At 50.0% G+C, this 20,017-nt stretch overlaps 1 long non-coding RNA gene across 6 annotated transcripts in view; it reads right to left on the reverse strand.

Moving 5' to 3' along the window:
* The window catches only part of LOC112130229 (uncharacterized), a 103,807-nt gene that overhangs the window by 44,534 nt on the left and 39,256 nt on the right, over window positions 1–20,017 (reverse strand). For all 6 annotated transcript variants that reach the window (XR_010138422.1, XR_010138423.1, XR_008516177.2 and 3 more), the window contains one exon: window positions 15,783–15,894. This is a non-coding gene — a long non-coding RNA (uncharacterized LOC112130229). The remainder of the gene's footprint in view (window positions 1–15,782; window positions 15,895–20,017) is intronic.

The following is a 20,017-nucleotide window of genomic DNA, read 5'->3' on the forward strand; positions in this document are numbered from 1 at the left end:
GGCTCTCAGCAGTAACTACTTATTTATACCTTGCATGGGCTGTTCTCATGTTCCTGTCTCATTTTTCTTCTCCCCTATCAGTGATTCCTGGAATCACTCAGTCTTATTCTGGTAGGGCTAACAAAATACCACAAAACAACACTAATTTTCATGCAGTTCTGGAGACTGGGAAGTCCAAGATCATGGTGTCAGCCAATTCAGTTCTTGGTGAGGGCTCACTTCCTTGCTTGTGTACAGCCGCCTTCTCAATGCATCCTCCTGTGGCCTTTCCTCAGAGTGCACACAGAGAAAGAGAGTGGGCTCTGTATTGTCTCTTCTTCTAAGGACACCAATCCTATTGAACAAGGGCCCCACCCTGATGACCTCGATTAACCTTAATTACCTCTATCTAATTACCTAAAGGCTCCATCTCTAAATACAGCCACACTAGGGGTTAGGACTTTAACATGTGAATTTGGAGGGGCATGCACAGTTCAGTTCCATCCCAGATAAACTGCTTGCACTCAAATTCTTACTCCTGGATCGACTTCTGGGAGGCCTCAAATCAAGACACCACATGACAGATTTCAGGTTAGGGAGAACTGAAGGCAAGTACCAGGAAGGACTTCCTTCTTTCTAGAAGGCCTCTTCTTCCTCTGGAATCTGCTATTTCTGCATGTGATGGCTGGAGTCTTGGAAGCTGTCTTGGGACCATGAGGAGGGAATACCCTTAGGACAAAGCTGAGATGCTGGGGAAGGTGGACTGGACAGACAGAAAGAATCTGGTTGATGGTATCATGAGGCCACTGAATTAACCAACTCTAGAGCTGCCCTAACCCTGAATTTATTGTTCTGTGAAATGGTGACTATTATTATTGTTTATGTTAGCTTGTGTAGGGATTTTCATCTTCCTTTCTGATAGAGGTGAGGCCTGAAGTGGGAGGGTGGATGATTAATCCAATGGAGTAAAGACAGGTGCTCCTTTTTTTTTAAAGAGAAGAGATTCGCTCATACAACTGAAAAATGTACACCTTTCTGGTTAGGGGAGATTACAGCTGGGGTTGCAGCAGACAAAACATTTTTGTTGTTAGCACATAAGAGAATCCTTACCTGCCACAACTAATTAAGAAGAGAAGAGGCTGAGCATGGTGGCTCATTCCTGTAATCCCAGCACTTTGGGAGGCCGAAGCAGGAGGATCACTGGAGCCCAGGAGTTTGAGACTAGCCTGAGCAATATAGCAAGATTCTGTTTCTATCAAAAGATCTTTTTTTAATTAGCTGGGCAATGTGGAGAGAAACTGTAGTCTTAGATACTCAGGAGGCTGGGACCAGAGGATCCCTTGAACCCAAAAGTTCGAGGCTACAGTGAGCTATGACTGATGTCACTGCACTCCAGCCTGGGTTACAGTGTGAGACTCTGTCTCAAAAAAAAAAAAAAACAAACAAAAACAAACACAAACAAAACCAACCAGCCAAACGACAACAACAGAAACTTCCCCTTCTTGGCCGGGTGCGGTGGCTCACGCCTGTAATCCCAGCACTTTGGGAGGCCTAGGCGGGCGGATCACCTGAGGTCAGGAGTTTGAGACCAGCCTGGCCAACATGGTAAAACCCTGTCTCTACTAAAAAATACAAAAAAATTAGCCCGGCGTGGTGGCGGGTGCCTGTAATCCCAGCTACTTGGGAGGCTGAGGCAGGAGATTCACTTGAACCCAGGAGATGTAAGTTGCAGTGAGCCAAGATGGTGCCATTGCACTCCAGCCTGGACAACAAGAGCGAAACTCCATCTAAAAACCAAAAACAAAAAAACAAAACAAAAAAACCCACCAACTTTACCTTTCTGTGTGGTTTGTGATGTAATTCACTTGTTCCTCATCTTACTAACCCAAAACATAACACAACTGCCAACCACAGTGAAACCTAATGGCCAACACTAGAGCTATATAAATAAGTTCCCTTTTCTTTAAACTAGTTTTATTTAAACAAGTCCATCCGCAACCCCCATGGGAAAATATGTTGTCCAGGCTTGTCTCATGATTCTCCCACCCCAGCCTCCCAAAGTGTTGGAATTACAGGCATGAGCCACAGTGCCAGGCCGCTGTTTGTATTCATTACGTTTTTTTATTTTCTGAATTTTATGACGCTTTGACATTTGGAGGCTTACTGATCCTGGAGAGACTGCTCCTCCCAGGGCTAGCTAATTCCTAGAGATAGCAAACAACACAGCTGTGAGCGTACGTTTAATATACAAACCAAGCAGTCCAGAGCCCAACCCCCAACTATCTCCTTTATCAAACTCTCACACACCAAGACAGTATTCCTCCTGCCTAAATCACCCGAGTCAGGTATGGACAACTAGGGATCACCCCTATAACTCAGAGACTGCCAAAATTATTTGAACCATCAAATCTTCTTTTTTTTTTTTTTGAGATGGAGTTTCGCTCTTGTTGTCCAGGCTGGAGTGCAATGGCGCGATCTCGGCTCACTGCAATCTCCGCCTCCCGGGTTCAAGTGATTCTCCTGCCTCAGCCTCCCAAGTAGCTGGGATTACAGGTGCCCGCCACCACACCCGGCTAATTTTTTGTATTTTTAGTAGAGATGGGGTTTCATCATATTGGCCAGGCTGGTCTGGAACTCCTGACCTCAGGTGATTCACCTGCCTTGGCCTCCCAAAGTGCTGGGATTACAGGTGTGAGCCACCGCGCCCAGCCAAGTCTTCATTTTTATTTATATTTTTTTGAGACAGAGTCTTGTTCTGTTGCCCAGGCTGGAGTACAGTGGCGTGATCTTAACTCACTTCAACTCCACCTCTTGGGTTCAAGTGGTTCTCCTGCCTCAGCCTCCCAAGTAGCTGGGATTACAGGCACGCACCACTATGCCTGGCTAATTTTTGTATTTTTAGTAGAGACGAGGTTTCACCATGTTGGTCAGGCTGGTCTTGAATTCCTGACCTCAAGCGATCCATCCGCCTCGGCCTCCCAAAGTGCTGGGATTACAGGTGTGAGCCACCACATCCGGCCTCAAACCATCAAATCTTAAGCTTACTCAGTGTACCTACTCTGCCTTGCCTGTTCCGTCCCATAAAAACCCCCAATAAAAGTTCTGGACCATGCCCTTCCCTCTCCCCTTCTGTCTCCTGACCAACCCCAGGGCTTGCCCACATGTCCCCACGTGGTGTGCTGTGCCTCCTGTTTCTAGGGATCTGTGACTTTTACCTTCTTCCTTTGTCTGCATGTCTTACCATGCCTGATTAAACACATCCTAGGTACGTTTCAGAACAGTGCTCCCCAGGCTGGGCACGGTGGCTCACTCCTGTATAATCCCAGCACTTTGGGAGGCTGAGGCCGGCGAATCACTTGAGGTCAGGAGTTCGAGACCAGCCTGGCCAACATGGTGAAACCCCATCTCCACTAAAAACACAAAAATTAGCCGGGCGTGGTGGTGGTCACCCATAATCCCAGCTACTCTGGAGGCTGAGGCAGGAGAATTGCTTGAACCCGGGAGGTGGAGGTTGCAGTGAGCTGAGATCGCGCCATTGCACTCCAGCCTGGGCGACAAGAGTGAAACTATGGCTCAAGAAATAAACAAGAAGAAAAGCCACAAGGAGCCACAAAGGCTTTGATCTGATGGTTTGCACTTTAAGAAAGTGGCTGTACCCCCAGAATCCCACACACAGGCAGTGGAAAGATGAATGATAAAAACCACTTTGGAAAATTATGTCATACTATTTCCTAAAGCTGAATACTCACCTCCTGCATGACCCAGCAGTTCCACTCTTGGGAAAATAGCTCCAAACCGGAAACTCCCCAAAATGCCCATAAGAATAGAATGTTCCCAAGAGGGATATATATTTTAAAAAGTTTTTGGTGGCCAGGCACAGTGGCTCATGCCTGTAATCCCAGCACTTTGGGAGGCCAAGGCGGGTGGATCACGAGATCAGGAGATCGAGACCATCCTGGCTAACACGGTGAAACCCTGTCTCTACTAAAAACACCAAAAAAAAAAAAACAAATTAGCCGGGCGTGGTGGTGGGTGCCTGTAGTCCCAGCTACTCAGGAGGCTGAGGCAGGAGAATGGCGCAAACCCGGGAGGCAGAGCTTGCAGTGAGCCGAGATAGCGCCACTGCACTCCAGCCTGAGCGACACAGCGAGACTCCATCTCAACAAAATAAATAAATAAAATAAAAATTAAAAATTTTTGGCTGGGTGCGGTGGCTTATGCCTGTAATCCCAGCAATTTGGGAGGCTGAGGTGGGGGAATCACTTACTTAAGCCGGAGAGTTTGAGACCAGCCTGGGCAACATAGTGAGGCCCCATCTCTACAAAGTTTTAAAAATTAGCTGAGCATGGTGGCGAGTGCCTGTAGTCCCGGGTACTTGAAAGGCTGAGGTGGGAGGATCACTAAAGCCTGAGAGATCGAGGCTAGAGTGAGCTGTGATTGCACCACTGCACTCCAGCCTGGGCAACTGACAGAGACCTAACCCTGTCTCAAAACATTTTTTTTGTTTTAAAGAATAGCGTGGGCCGGGTGTGGTGACTCATGGCTGTAATCCCAGCACTTGGGAGGCCAAGATGGGAAGATCGCTTGAGCCTAGGAGTTTGGGACAGCCTGGACAATGCAGTGAGACCCCATCTCTTAAAAAAAAGAATCAAATCAACAGATCGATGGAATAGTATGCAGCAGTGAAAAAGAGCAAATCAATGCTATGAACCAACAACGTGAATCAATCTCTCAAACTTGATATTGGAGAAGAGAAGCAAATAGAGAGGAGGATGTAGAGAATGATTCCATTCATATGAAGTTCCAGAACAGACATAACTATTCTATGGTGATAGAAATTGGGATCATGGTTATTCCTGGGGAAGGAGGCGGTGGCTGTAAGGGAACACAGGAGGTTTCTCGAAGCTGGGAATGTTCCATTCTTGATCTGGTGCTGGTCACACAGGAGTGTCTGTTTCATGAAAGTTCTTTGAGTTGTGTGCTTATGATATGCACATTTTGCTGTGCGTTTTTATGCTCTAATAAAGAGATTCTGTAGAATCAGGACATAAAGCTGTGTCACAGTGTTTTTATGTGCCAGCTCAGAAGTCTGGGTTTTGTCCTTCAGGCTATAAGGAGGTACTAAAAATTGGTATTCAATTATTCAACTAATAGTTTGGAGCAGAAGCTGTTGATGCCTAATTCATATCCCTCTGGCCTCACTATTTCAACAGGCTCTTGCCAATGTCCAGCCGCTATCTGCAGCAGTTCCTGGCCTGAGGGCTTTCTCTGAAGCTATTGAAGGGGACTCTGTATGGAGCATGGCAGGCTGGAAGTACCACGGGAAGAATTGGCCTTCCCTGGAGCATCTCTCAAACTGATGGGAATGTGTGGACATATGGCCACCTCTCTCACCTCTCAGAGGGGTCCTATGCTGTCTCCCAGAGGTCCCCACCAGGTGTGAGTTCCCGTTCCCCACAGTGGTAGGCTATCTGGTATCACACCCACTACCACCACTTCCCCGTCCTGCTTCCCTACCCTCCTACTGGTGTTTCCTGGGGTCATCTCCTAGATAAACTATTTGCTCTTGAATCCTTGCCTTGGTTTCTGCTCCTGAGGAACCCAGACTAACATCTAGTTATTAGGCATCTGCTCTATGCTAGGGAACAAAGAAGACCCAGTTTCTGCTCTTGGATATCTTACATTCTAGTAGCAGAGGACAGAAACCATAAATAATAAAACCAAAGACACTTTGGGAGGTCGAGGCAGGAGGATCATTTGAGCCCAGGAGTTTGAGACCAGCTTGGGCAACATAATGAGACCCCATATCTGCCAGAAAAAAAAAAAAGCCAGATTTAGTGGTGCTCACCTGTGGTCCCAGCTACTGGGGAGGGTGAGGTGGGAGGATTGCCTGAGCCCAGGAGTTTAAGGCTACAGCCAGCTATGATCACATCACTGCACTCCAGCCTGGGCAAGAGAGTGAGACTTTGTCTCAAAAAAATAAGCCAGTGATATATGCATGATTTTATGTGGCTCTCTAAGAGGAGAAGAAAAATAAAGCAAAGTGCAGTGGTTTTAAAATATGTCCAAAACAAAACAAAAACAAAATTAGCTGGACGTGGTGGCGGGCACCTGTAGTCCCAGCTACTAGGGAGGCTGAGGCAGGAGAATGGCGTGAACCCAGGAGGCGGAGCTTGCAGTGAGATTGCGCCACTGCACTCCAGCCTGGGCGACAGAGCCAGACTCTTTCTCAAAAAAAAAAGAAATAGGAGTTGGAATTGTGGGGACATAGGGAGGTCAGCATAGAGATGGGGAGTCTGTATTTAGGACTGTGTGCAAGCTGGTGTGTGAACTGCTGACCTTGTGTACTATGAAGGTGACCCTCTGAGGTTCGGTTCCTTAATGTTTTGTAAACCCTTTGGCCTTCAGGTTTCTCTTTGGAGCATGGCTGTAAACTCTAGCCCTGCCCTGGCAGGGTTCCAGTAGATTCGGTTGTGGATATTGACAGCATACCTTTCATGGAATATTTCCTTTTGTAAAAAAAATTATCTTTACTTTTTTAGAGACAGGGTCTCACTCTGTCACCCAGGCTGATCATAGGTCACTGCAGTCTTGAATTTCCTGGGCTCAGATGATCCTCCTGCCTCAGCCTCCCAAGTAGCTGGGAATACAGGTGTGCACCACCAGGCCTGGCTAATTTTGTTTTTTTTTTTTTTTTGGGGGGGAGATGGGGTTTCTCCATGTTGCCCAGGCTGGTCTCGAACTCCTGGCCTTAAGTGATCCTCCTGCCTTGGCCTCCCAAAGTGTTGGAATTACAGGCATGAGCCACCGCACCCGGCCATCTTATCCTTACTTAGCAAACATTTGTCTATATCACCTTCTGGGTGCCAAGCTTTATCCTATGAGCTGCACACATTGGCATCTTCACAACAACCTAGAAAACAGACCAGTTTCGAACACCACTCTGGATTCCGGTCTCCAAAAGTCTCCCCCTCACTGCCCGGGGCCCACCAACTCCCCCCACGCCCTCTGTCCCTGCAGACCACCCCTATCCATCTTGGGTCCAGCGCCTCCAGGTGTCACCGCCTCTGCCTGGCAAATCCTCCATCCCCCTCTTAATTGATTCTTAGTCTGCAGCCTTGGGCAGCGCTGCTGAGAAGGTAGGTGGAAATGATTTCCTCCAGCACCTGCCAGGGCACAGGGCATCTGGGGGAACACCCCCATTCCCATTTTTCACAGTCCTGGGCCTGCGGCCCCCCTGCAGAGCCCAATGCCACTTCTCCACTGTTCCTCCCATGGACCCTCCTCACCCCAGGGAGTTTGGGGGAAAATGTGGCAAAAAGAATGTCTCCCCAGGCCGGGCACGGTGGCTCATGCCTGTAATCCCAGCACTTTGGGAGGCTGAGGCGGGTGGATCACGAGGTCAGGAGTTTGAGACCAGCCTGGCCAATATGGTGAAACCCCATCTCTACTAAAAATACAAAAAATTAGCCAGGTGTGGTGGCGGGCGCCTGTAGTCCCAGCTACTCAGGAGGCTGAGGCAGGAGAATCACTTGAACCTGGGAGACGGAGCTTGCAGTGAGCCGAGATTGTGCCACTGCACTCCAGCCTGGGCGACAGAGAGAGACTCTGTTTCAAAAAAGAAAAAAGAAAAAAGAATGTCTCCCCAAGGAGCCTGGCGTGTTGGTGCGCTCCTATAATCCCAGCTACTTGGAAAGATCTCTTGAGCCCAGGAGTTCGAGACCAGCCTGGGCAACAGAGCAAGACCCCAACCGAAGAAAGAAAGAAAGTCCCCCAGAGACCAGAGCTTCCTGGGGATGCGGGAGGTGGTGTAATGGGCTGTATTATGGGGCCCATTGGTGGCTCACTTCTCCGTCTAGCCCGGAAGTTGTCACCCGGGGTGATTCTCTCTCCCACGGGGACCATCTAGAGACGTACTTAGTGGTCACGACTGGAGGCAGGGATTGTTACTGGCATCTCAGGGTGGAGGCCGGGGATCCTATGACGGTTCCCAAAACAGAGAGTGAATGGTCTGGTTCCAAATTTCCCTAGTGCCTAGGCTCTGCCTCGGACAGGAGGTGCAGCCGGGGTGGGGGTGGGGGTGCCAGGACATCAGAAACATTTTATTTATTTATTTATTTATTTATTACTATTTATTTATTTATTTATTTATTTATTTATTTTTTGGAGATGGAGTCTCGCTCTGTCGTCCAGGCTGGAGTGCAGTGGCACGATCTCGGCTCACTGCAAGCTCCGCTTCCTGGGTTCACGCCATTCTCCTGCCTCAGCCTCCTGAGTAGCTGGGACTACAGGTGCCCACCACTACGCCTGGCTAATTTTTTTTTTTGTATTTTTAGTAGAGACGGGGTTTCACCGTGTTAGCCAGGATGGTCTCGATCTCCTGACCTTGTGATCCGCCCGTCTTGGCCTCCCAAAGTGCTGGGATTACAGGTGTGAGCCACCACGCCCAGCTACTTCTTTTTTTGAGACGGAGTCTCCCTCTGTCACCCAGGCTGGAGTGCAGTGGTACGATCTCGGCTCACTGCAACCTCCTCCTCCCAGTTCAAGCCATTCTCCTTCCTCAGCCTCCCGAGTAGCTGGGATTACAGGTGCACACCACCACGCCCAGCTAATTTTTGTATTTTTAGTAGAGATGGGGTTTCAGCATGTTGGCCAGGCTGGTCTCGAACTCCCAGCCTCAGGTGATCCGCCCACCTCGACCTCCCAAAGTGCTGAGATTACAGGTGTGAGCGACCACACCCTGCCAGAAACATTTTAAAGCTCCCCAAGGTGACTCTCAGTGCAGCCAGGCTTGGGAACCGCCAGTGCAGAGAGTCAGAGGGTTCTCCCGTCCGGTCGCCGGCTGCACCACCCGGAACCTCTCTCTTGGTTCCCCCTCTACTGGGTGTCTGTGGATAGAGGAGGTGGGAAGATCTGCTGGTGGAAACAGCCTCAGCCTCTGAGCCCCCTAGCCCCGGGCCCAAGTTCTTCTGCGGATCCCTGGCCTGGTGGCCTGGCTTGCGCTAGGGGATCCCAGTGACCTCCTTCGGGCCCGCAGAGGTCTCCCGAGGCTGCTCAGGACTTCCTCTCCCTCAGCCTCTTTGCCCTGGCTAGGGAGAGAGACAGGAATGGGGCCAACAAAGGGAATAAGAACTCGGGAGGGGGCCGGGCATGGTAGCTCACGCCTGTAATCCCAGCACTTTGGGGAGCTGAGGCAGGTAGATCACCTGAGGTCAGGAGTTCCAGACCAGTCTGGCCAACATGGTGAAACCCCGTCTCTACTAAAAATACAAAAATTAGCCAGGCGCGGTGGCAGGTGCCTGTAATCCCAGCTGCTCAGGAGGCTGAGGCAAAAGACTCGCTTGAACCCAGGAGGTGGAGGTTGCAATGAGCCGAGATGGTGCCACTGCCTGGGCGACAGAGCAAGACTCTGTCTCAAAAAAAAAAAAAAAAAAAAGGAATTCGGGAGGGGAGAGAAGTAACCCTGGTGTGAAGTGTGAAAGGAGAGAACTTAGGGCAGGAGGAACGGGATGGAAGAGAACAGCGGCCAGGCCTGGAGCACACGTGCATTCTCAGCAAACAGGGGGCCCTGTCCCCAGGACATACACTCACACTCAACACTCACACTCATGCTCTGTCACACTCACACAGTCACACTCATGCTCATACATGGTCTCACACACTCACAGTTTCACATTCACACCCCATAAGCTCACACCCATCCTCACACTCAGCCCCACAGCCTTGCACACTCACACCCACCCTCACACAGCCCCACAGCCTCGCACACTCCCACCCACCCTCACACAGCCCCACAGCCTCGCACACTCACACCCACCCTCGCACACAGCCCCGCAGCCTCGCACACTCCCACCCACCCTCGCACACAGCCCCACAGCCTCACACACATCCATCCTCACACGGTCTCATACCATTCACATCACACACATTGTTGTACAAATGCAGACTCACACATTCACATAGGAACACACAACCACATGCTCACACCTATAGGCACTCACACTCACACAGTCTTACACATTCTCACACACATGCGTACACACACACATTTTGCAAACACCCGTGGCCTCCTCTGCCTTCGCCCACTCCCAAAGCTGCCCGAAGACTCTCCAGATGTCACCTGCTACTGCTGCTGTGGCCTGAGCAGGAGGGGAGCACAGAAGGGGAGGCCGGGTGGGAGGGGAGCAGGGGCCTGAAGATGCCCCAAATTCCTCTGCTTCATGACTAGCTCCATTTAGAGAGAGGATAGCCCTTTGAAAACCAGAACCCCTCAACGCCAGCACCCCCTGGGTCTCCGGGGTGAGGAGGAGCAGGAAAACCCTCCCAGACAAAGGAATGGCTCCAGGCCTGGAGTGATGAGGATGCCTGAGATTCTTTGCTTTTTGTTCATTCATTGATTCATCTTGCATGTTGTTATTATTTTGAGACAGAGTCTCACTCTGTCACCCAGGCTGCAATGCAGTGACACCATCTCGGCTCACTGCAACCTCTGCCTCCCGGGTTCAAGCGATTCTCCTGCCTCAGCCTCGCTGGTAGCCGGGACCACAGGCGTGCGCCACCACACCCAGCTAATTTTTGTATTTTTAGTAGAAATGGGGTTTCACCATATTGGTCAGGCTGGTCTCCCACTCCTGACCTCAGGTAATCTGCCTACCTCAGCCTCCCAAAGTGCTGGGATTACACGCATGAACCACCATGTCAGGCCTAATTTTTTCTTTTTTTTTTAGATGGAGTCTAGCTCTGTTGCCAGGCTGGAGTGCAGTGGCACAATCTCAGCTCACTGCAACCTCCGTTTCCCAGATTCAAGCAATTCTGCCTCAGCCTCCCAAGTAGCTAGGATTACAGGCACGCGCTGCCATGCCAAGCTAATTTTTGTATTTTTAGTAGAGACGGGGTTTCACCATGTTGGCCCGGATGGTCTCGATCTCTTGACCTCAGGATCTGCCCGACTCGGCATCCCAAAGTGCTGGGATTACAGGCGTGAGCCACCGTAATTTTTGTATTTTTAGTAGAGACGGGGTTTCGCCATGATGGCCAGGCTGGTCTTGAACTCCTGACCTCAAGTGATCTACCCGCCTCGGCCTCTCAAAGTGCTGGGATTACAGGCGTGAACCACCGCAACCGGCTCATCTTGCATATTAGATCCAGCGGTTTCTGTGTGTCCCACTCTGTCCATGCCATTGGGGGTACCACAGCACCCAAGATAGAAATCCCCGCCTACATGGGGCTGATGTCCAGTGGAGAGTCAGACATAAACAAAAGTATGTGTGTGCATGTGTGACAGAGAGAAGCCCCAATAAGTGATATAAAGGGGGAAAAAAGAGCTGAGCCCAGTGGCTCATGACTGCAATCTCAACATTTTGGGAAGCCAAGGCAGGAGGATTCGCTGGAGCCCAGGAGTTCAAGACAAGTCTGGGCAACATAGCAAGACCCCATCTCTACACAAAATTTAAAAAATTAAATTGGGCCGGGCGCAGTGACTCACACCTGTAATCCCAACACTTTGGTAGGCTGAGGTGGGCGGATCATTTGTGGGTCAGGAGTTTGAGACCAGCCTGGCCAACATGGTAAAATGCTGTTTTTACTAAAAATACAGAAATTAGCTGGGTGTGGTGGTGCACACCTGTAATCCCAGCTACTCAAGAGGCTGAGGCAGGAGAATTGCTTGAACCCAGCTGGGCATGATGGCTCACACCTGTAATCCCAGCACTTCAGGAGGCCGAGGTGGGCGGATTACCTGAGATCAGGAGTTCGAGAACAGCCTGACCAACATAGTGAAACCCCGCCTCTACCAAAAATACAAAATTAGTCAGGCATGGAGGCACATGCCTGTAATTCCAGCTACTTGGGAGGCTGAGGCAGGAGCTTGAACCCGGGGGGCTGAGGTTGCAGTGAGCCAAGTTCGCACCACTGCACTCCAGCCTGGGCAATATGAGCAAAACTCTGTCTCAGAAAAAAAAAAAGAATCGCTTGAACTCAGGAGATAGAGGTTGCAGTGAGCCAAGATTGCACCACTGCACTCCAACTGATGACAGAGTGAGACTCCATCTCTAAAAACAAAATAAAATAAAAATAACAATGAAAAAGAAAACCAGCTGGGCATGTTGGCATAACCATAGTCCCACCTACTTGGGAGGCTGAAGTGGGAGGATTGTTTAAACTCAGGAGTTGCAGGCTACAATGAGCTAAGATCGTGCCACTGCACTCTAGCCTGGGTGACAGAGTGAGACTCTGTCCCAAAATAAATTAAATTAAATTTGCCAGGCGCGGTGGCTCATGCCTGTAATCCCACCACTTTGGGAGGTTGAGGCGAGCAGACTGCCTGAGGTCAGGTGTTAGAGACCAGCCTGGCCAACATGGCGAAAACCCATCTCTACTGAAAGTACAAAAATTAGCCAGGCGTCGCGGCAGACACCTGTAATCCCACCTACTCAGGAGGCTGAGGCAGGAGAATTGCTTGAACCTGGGAGGCAGAGGTTGCAGTGGGCCAAGATCGAGCCACTGCACTCCAGCCTGGGTGACAAGAGCAAGACTCCGTCTCAAAAAAAAAAAAAAAAAATTAAATAAATTAAATTAAAAACCAAAAACAGTGGAGTCTAGGCCTCTCAGGCAGGGTGCACCCCAGGGGACTTCCTCTCTGATAGTCTCCTCGCCCTCTGCACCTAACCTGGCCTCTCCACCTGGGACCCCTGTTCCCTGAGGCCCCACCCATAACCACATCCACGTCTGGTGGGATCCAGCACCTAAGTTCCGCTCTAGTGGACGGCACTCCTTCCCCGAGTCCCCACTGGCGAGGACCGTGAGCAATTCAATCCCATTCTCCACCCAGAGACTTTGCTGGAAAAGAGCTAATTATATCTCTGCCCCGGAGCCCATCTGGTGGGGTCTGGGTGGTGACGGGCGAGCGTGTTCCGCGTCCACGGCCAGCGGCACGCGCACAAACACAGCTTCCTATATATTTTTAATTCCACAGCCATACTTTGATTAGAGAGCCGACGTGTTGTGTACGACCTCAGGGACCTCATTATTTTTCTAACTCAAATAAATACGGCGTTCAGAACGCGGGGAGGGTTGGGGGGGGGGTGGAGTAAAAGACGCAGAAAACTCCATCTATAAAAAGAATTCAGGCCTTAATGAGCTTTTAAAACTTGCCAACCTCTCTCCCACCCCCTGACACCAATCTATAAACAGGAGCCATGCCTGATGGCTTTGATGGTGGGAGTCTAGGTGGGTGAGGATTGGCTGGGGTGGGTATTGGGGGGAAAAGCCACAGCAGGGGAGAGGCCCCCCTGCAAAGGTAGCTGGGTGTCTGTAAGATTTGGGAAAGGGGGATGGCAGGCACGGTGGCTCATGCCTATAATCCCAGCACTTTGGGAGGCTGAGGCAGGAGGATCGCTTGAGGCCAGAAGTTGGAGATCAGCCTGGGAAAGATAGCAAGACCCTATCTCTACAAAAAAATTTAAAAATTAGCCTGGCTTGGTAGCGTGTGCCTGTAGTCCCAGCTACTCTGGAGGCTGAGGTAGGAGGATGGCTTGAACCCAGGAGTTTGAGGCTGTAGTGAGCTTAGATTGTGCCTCTGCACTCCAGCCTGGGTGATAGAGCAAGACCCTGTCTCTGGGAAAAAAAAAAAATATATATATATATATATGTATATATGTGTGTGTATATATATATACATACATATACATATATACGTGTATATATACATACATATATACACGTGTATATATACAAACATATACACGTGTATATATACATACACATATACACGTGTATATATACATACATATATACGTGTATATATATACGTGTATATATACATACGTATATACGTGTATATATACATACACGTATATACGTATGTATATATACATACACGTATATACGTGTATATATACATATATATATATATATATTTGGGCGAGTGTGTTCCCAGCTACAGGGAGAATGGAAGTGGTCTCTATCCAAGCTCAGCAGGAATCGTCAACGTTCATGGGCCCAGGTTGACTGGGGTGGTGATCTGAGAAAGATCTAGAATTTCCTGATCTCCTAGACCCATTTGGGCTGTGGTATGAGGAGGAGTTCTGCCTCATTATTATTATTTTTGAGACTGAGTTTCGCTCTTATTGCCCAGGCTGGAGTGCAGTGGCACAATCTCCACTCACTGCAACCTCCGCCTCCGGGGTCAAGCAATTCTCCTGCCTCAGTCTCCCGAGTAGCTAGGATTACAGGCACGCGCCACCACACCTGGCTAATTTTTGTATTTTTAGTGGAGTCAGGGTTTCACTATATTGGCCAGGCTGGTCTTGAACTCCTGACCTCAGGTGATCTGCCCACCTCGGCCTCCCAAAGCGCTGGGATTACAGGCGTGAGCCACTGCACCCAGTCTCTGCCTTATTCTTGTATGTCTGGAGATTCTTCCCCAGAGGCTCCCCTGGGAGTTGCTGAGATGAGCAGATGGGGAAACTGAGGCAGAGCAAAGCAGGCTGGACCACAGGATATGTATTGGGTGCCCTCCCCACCCACTTGGAGTCAGCTAGACCCCACCTTCCTTCAGGGTGGATAAGCCCTGGCTGGGGGTGGGGGGACCCCACTGAGTAGGCACCAGCCGAAGGAGGCCCCTCAGTGGCTGTGGTGTTGTGGTGAGGTGGATGGAGAGCAGGCAGTGACCACGGGGCTCCCGAAAGGACAGGGTGACCTTCAAGTCACTACCCATGTGCATCGTTCCAACAGCAGCAAAGACGCTCCCGGAGCAGGCAGCAAAGCCAATTTCAGGTGAAAGATGAGTTAAGTGGGCAGAAATGAGCTCCGGGCTGAGAAATTTCTGCATGACAAAAATTCCAGGGAGCAGGACAGACCCAGGAGCAGCTGAGCAAGAGCCTCTGGAAGGACTCAGGGGGATAGGAGGGGAGGGAAGGGATGAAAAACAAGATCACGACATGCAATAATGTGGTGAATGGGGGCAGGACGGGGGCAGGAAGATACTGGGGTCTGCACAGTGGGTGGAGAGGGATTTTCCCTGCCCCTCAATCTGAAATGGCCGCCCCTGTCTCTTGCTTCTCCCCCTACCCTCTCCCTGCTGTTGTTTTCTTTTTATTTATTTATTTACTTACTTATTTATTTATTTTTGAGACAGAGTTTCACTCTTGTTCCCCAGGCTGAAGTGCAATGGCGCAATCTTGGCTCACCTCAACCTTTGCCTCCTGGGTTCAAGCGATTCTCCTGCCTCAGCCCCCCGAGCAGCTGGGATTACAGGCACACGCCACCACACCCGGCTAATTTTGTATTTTTAGTAGAGTCAGGGTTTCTCCATGTTGGTCAGGCTGGTCTTGAACTCCCGACCTCAGGTGATCTGCCAGTCTCGGCCTCCCAAAATGCTGGGATTACAGGCGTGAGCCACCGTGCCTGGCTGTTTTCTTTATTTCTTTGATTTTAGAGACAGGATCTCACTCTGCTGCCCAGGCTGGAGTGCAGTGGTGCAATCATAGCTCACTGCAGCCTCCAACTCCTGGTCTCAATCTGTCCTCCTGCCTCAGCCTCCCCAGTAGCTGGGACTACAAGTGTGCATCACCTCGCCCAGCTAATCTTTTAATTTTTGTAGAGATGGGGTCTCCGTATGTTGCCCAGGCTGGTCTCAAACTCCTTGGCTCAAGCGATCCTCCTGCCTTGGCCTCCCAAAGTGCTGGGATTACGGGTGTCAGCCACTGTGCCCAGCTTCTGCTATAGTTTTCTGTGTGAGATTTCTTCCTCACCCTCTGTCATGATGTTTGTCATCCGCCTCTCCTATCAGACTGGCCACCTACCTTGCCCCACCTGAAGGCAGAGAGTTTTGTCTGTCTTCCTGAAAGGTGAGCAGAAAGATGTCAGCTGGGAGGGGCCTTCTAGATGGGTGTAAACAGTGGTGTGCTTGTGAACCTGTTGTGGGGAGAGAGGAGGATTTGTAGTGTTTGCCAATTCCAGCGGTGTAAATTCTGCCACCTTGGCTGACTTCAAGCTGTGAATGTGAGATTTCCTTGACAGGGTGGGGGAAGTTTGAGGGGACAAGGGGATTGTGAGGTGGTGTCCAGGTGTAATCAATGATGTGCTGGTAAGCCAGCTGCAGGGAGGAGACCCAATTTGTAGTGTTTGCCAATTTCCACGGTGTAAATTCTTCCCCCTTTGCTGAATTCAAGCTATGAGTGTGATGCCACTGAATCCCAACTTAGGAAGAGATTGCATAATGAAATGACTCTTGTGAGCCACTTTGACCCAGCTCCAGTATACCGCGGGGTGGAATCTCCTGGCCTGGAGTTGACCCTTTCTCCAGTTTGGGATTAGGAGGAAGGGAAGACAAGTAAGAGGGTGAAGCCAGTCTCCCTGTCTTCCTTCCATCCTGGGGCCATTCTACTCCCTGGGACCTCTGCTGGGGATGCTCTTCCATCAGATACTGATAACTGAGCTGTCCCCACCCATTCTGAGTAGACCCCATCCAGTGCCCCTGCTGGGAAACCAAGAGTTTGTCCAAGTGGCTACATGGGGACCCCTACCCACTGCTATCTTTGCTGCCACTTTTTTTTTTTTTTGCGACAGAGTTTTGCTCTTGTTGCCCAGGCTGCAGTGCAGTGATGCGATCTCGGCTCACTGCAACCTCCACCTCCCAGGTTCAAGCGATTCTCCTTCCTCAGCCTCCCGAGTAGCTGGGATTACAGGCGCCTGCCACCACACCTGGCTAATTTTTGCATTTTTAGTACAAATGGGGTTTCACCATGTTGGCCAGGCTGGTCTCGAACTCCTCATCTCAGGTGATCCGCCTGTCTTGGCCTCCCAAAGTGCTGGGATTACAGGTGTGAGCCACCATGCCCAGTTGCCTTTTTTTTTCTTTTTTCTTTTTTTTTAGGGACAGGGTCTTGCTCTGTCACCCAGGTTGGAGTGCAGTAGTGTGATCATAGCACACTCCAGCCTCACACTCCTGGACTCAAGGGATCCTCCCGCCTTAGACTCTGGAGTAACTGAGACTACCAGCACGCTCCACCATACCCGGCTAAGTTTTTTAGTTTTTGTAGCGAAAGGGTCTTGCATTGTTACCCAGGCTGGTCTCAACCTCCTGGGCACAAACGATCCTCCCACCTCAGCCTCTTGAGTAGCTGAGACTATAGGCATACACTACCACACCCAGCTTTTATGGATTTTTAAAACTGATTCATAATAGAGGTACATATTTTCAGGGTACGTGATATTTTGATACATTCATATCATGTGTAGAGATCAAATCAGGGTAATTGCAGTATCCATCATCTTAAAGGTTTATCTTTTCTTTACGCTAGGAATGTTCAAAATAGCTCTCCTAGCTTTTTTTTTTTTTTTTTTCCAAGACAGAGCTTTGCTCTTGCTGCCCAGTCTGGAGTGCAATGGTGCGATCTCAGCTCACTGCAACCTCCACCTCCCGGGTTCCAGCCATTCTCCTGCCTCAGCCTCCCGAGCAGTCGGGATTACAGGCAAGCACCACCACACCTGGCTAATTTTTGTATTTTTAGTAGAGACAGGGTTTCACCATGTTGGCCAGGCTGGTCTCGAACTCCTGACCTCAGGTGATCCACCCGCCTTGGCCTCCCAAAGCGCTGGGATTACAGGCGTGAGCCACCTCGTCTGGCCTCTCCTAGCTATTTTGAAATGTATAATGGATTACTGTTTACTGTAGTCACCCTACTGATCTATTAAACACTAAGTCTTGTGTGCTCAAGAGCAGTGTGAGCACCCAGCTCAGTTGTCTGAGTTTGGCCCTGTCACTTTACCTCCTGGAGCCTCAGTTTTCCCTTCTGTGAAATGGGTATATATTAGTGCCTGCCTCTAATACAGTGTTGTGAGGCTTCAGGGAGGGAGTATTTGGTTCCTGTACCTCCAGAGCAGGGGTTTCTTTCCTCTCTTTTCCTTTCTTTCTTTCGCTCTTTTTTTTTTTTTTTTTAAACAGAGTCTCACTCTGTCACCCAGGCTGGAGTGCAGTGGCAAGATCTCAGCTCACTGCAACCTCTGCGTCCCAGGTTCAAGTGGTTCTCCTGCCTCAGCCTCCCGAGTAGCTGGGATTACAGGCATGTACCACCACACCTGGTTAATTTTTGTATTTTTAGCAGAGACAGGGTTTCACCATGTTAGCCAGGCTGGTCTTGAACTCCTGACCTCAGGTGATCCACTCATCTTGGCGTCGCAAAGGGCTGTGATTACAGTTGTGAGCCACCAAACCTGACCCTTCCTCTCTCCTTCCTTCCTTTCCTCTCCACCCTCCTTCCCTTCTCTTTCTTTCTTTCTTTCTGTCTTTCCTTTCTCTCTGTCTCTCTCCCTCTCTCCTTTCTTTCTTCTTTCGGTCTTGCTCTATCACCCAGGCTGGAATGCAATGGTGCAATCACAGCTCACTGCAGCCCCAAACTCCTGGGCTCATGCCATCTTCCCACTTCAGCCTCTGGAGTAGCTAGGACTACAGATGCACGCCACCATGCCTGGCTAATTTATTTTTATTTTTATTTTTTAGAGACAGGGTCTTGCTATGTTGCCCAGGCTGGAGTTTCTTGACCTGAGCACTACTGACATTTGGGGCTGGGCCATTCTTTGTTGGGGGGTCCTGTCCTGTGCATTGGTGGATGTTTAGCAGGATCCCAAGTTGCAACAACCCTAAATGTCTCTAGACTGCAGGGATGCAGGCAACCATACAGGGAGGAAGCAGAGAGCCAATGTTCCCCACCTCTCTCCTCTGCCTTCTAACCTTCTTTTGAGGCTTTCTATTGGCTGAACCCAACTGAAGCCAGAGGACAAGGGAGCTATTAATGGGTTCTTTGTTTGTTTGTCTGTTTGTTTGCTTTTGAGACAGAGTCTCACTCTGTCTCCTAGACTGGAGTGCAATGGCGTCATCTCGGCTCACTGCAACCTCCGCCTCCTGGGTTCAAGCGATTCTCCTGCCTCAGCCTCCAGAGTGGCTGGGATTACAGGCATGGGCCACCACGTCTGGCTAATTTTCAGGTTTTGTTGTTGTTGTTGTTTGTTTGTATGAGACAGAGTTTTACTCTGTCACCTAGGTTGCGCACCTAAGTGGTGTGATCTCAGCTCACTGCAACCTCTGCCCCCCGGGTTCAAGTGATTCCCCTGCCTCAGCCTCCCGAGTAACTAGGATTACAGGCATGTGCCACCACGCCCGGCTAATTTTTGTATTTTTAGTAGAGCTGGGATTTCTCCATGTTGGCCAGGCTGGTCTCGAACTCCTGACCTCAGGTGATCCACCTGCCTCAGCCTCTCAAAGTGTTGGGATTACAGGCTTGAGGCACCGTGCCTGGCAATGAGTTCTTACATATCAGCGTCCTAGGCATGGGACAGGGCGGAGGAAGATGAAGGGTGGCCCGTATCCCAAAGATACACTGCTCAGTTCTCCTTATTCCCCCTCTGCATGCAGAGACTTCAGACTTCCATCACTGTCTGAAGGCTGTCCCCATCAGCTCCTGCTCCACTGCCCCTCTGTCACTCACGGGTGTCTCCCCCTGTTAATCTCTTGTACTTTCTTTCTTTTTTTTTTTTTGAGACAGAGTCTTGCTGTGTCGCCCAGGCTGGAGTGCAGCGGCACGATCTTGGCTCACTGCAAGCACCACCTCCCGGGTTCACGCCATTCTCCTGCCTCAGCCTCCCGAGTAGCTGGGACTACAGGCACCCGCCACCACGCCTGGCTAATTTTTTTGTATTTTTAGTAGAGACGGGGTTTCACCATGTTAGCCAGGATGGTCTCGATCTCCTGACCTCGTGATCTGCCCGCCTCGGCCTCCCAAAGTGCTGGGATTACAGGTGTGAGCCACGGCGCCTGGCCGAATCTCTTGTACTTTCAACTCCATCTCAGCATCAGCTTCTCCGAGGACCTGAACTGATGCAAGGGGCACGTCTTCGTCAGCTTGGACTGTGTATTAGTCAAGGCTCGCCAGAGAAACAGAACCAATAGGATATATATAGATACAGAGGAGATCTATTATGAGAGATTGACTCATATAATTATGGAGGCTGAGAAGTCCTACAATCTGCCATCTGCAAG

This window comes from Pongo abelii, chromosome 20 (genome assembly GCF_028885655.2).
Source record: "Pongo abelii isolate AG06213 chromosome 20, NHGRI_mPonAbe1-v2.0_pri, whole genome shotgun sequence".
In the NCBI taxonomy this organism is placed as follows: domain Eukaryota; kingdom Metazoa; phylum Chordata; class Mammalia; order Primates; family Hominidae; genus Pongo; species Pongo abelii.